We start from the raw sequence: 607 nt of genomic DNA on the forward strand, positions 1-607 counted from the left end.
TGGGGGTTGTTGTGAGTATAGGACGAATGTGGTAGTGGAGTTAAGGTGGGGAGGAAACGGCGATAGAGAGTGGAGTAGGTACGTAGTGGGAAAGGGAAAGAGGTGGGAGTGATATGGGTAAGGGAAGGAGGGTGGGATGCAGTGGGGAAGATAGGAAATCAGTGGGGTATGGGCAAGGGACGGACGTTGGGGTTGTTGAAGGTAAGGGAGGGAAGTAGCGGATGCAGTGATAGTGGGAAAGGGTGAGGTTGATGTGGATAAAAGAAGGGTGTAATGGGAAAGGGAGGGAGGGAGGGAGGGGCTGTCGTAGGTAAGGGGAGGAGATAGGGTGTAGTGGGTAAGGGAGAGAGGGAGGGGATATAGTAGGTAAGAGATAGCGCGCAGTGGGTAAGGGAGGGGGGGAGAGGGGTGATCTTTAGGCGAAGGGTGTAGGGTAGGGGTAGAGGAGGGGTCGCTGGGTGAGGGAGGAGAAAGGGGGGGAGGGGAGACACTCGGTACGGAGTTTAAGGGAGAAGGGAGGGGAGAGAGGGGAGGGAGGGGGAGATTAGATTATTGCCCAGACCTTGAGGAGGGGACGCGCTCTTTGCCTCGACATGATTGCTGGGGC

The sequence above is a fragment of the Penaeus monodon genome, chromosome 22, assembly GCF_015228065.2.
Source record: "Penaeus monodon isolate SGIC_2016 chromosome 22, NSTDA_Pmon_1, whole genome shotgun sequence".
Classification (NCBI taxonomy): Eukaryota; Metazoa; Arthropoda; class Malacostraca; order Decapoda; family Penaeidae; genus Penaeus; species Penaeus monodon.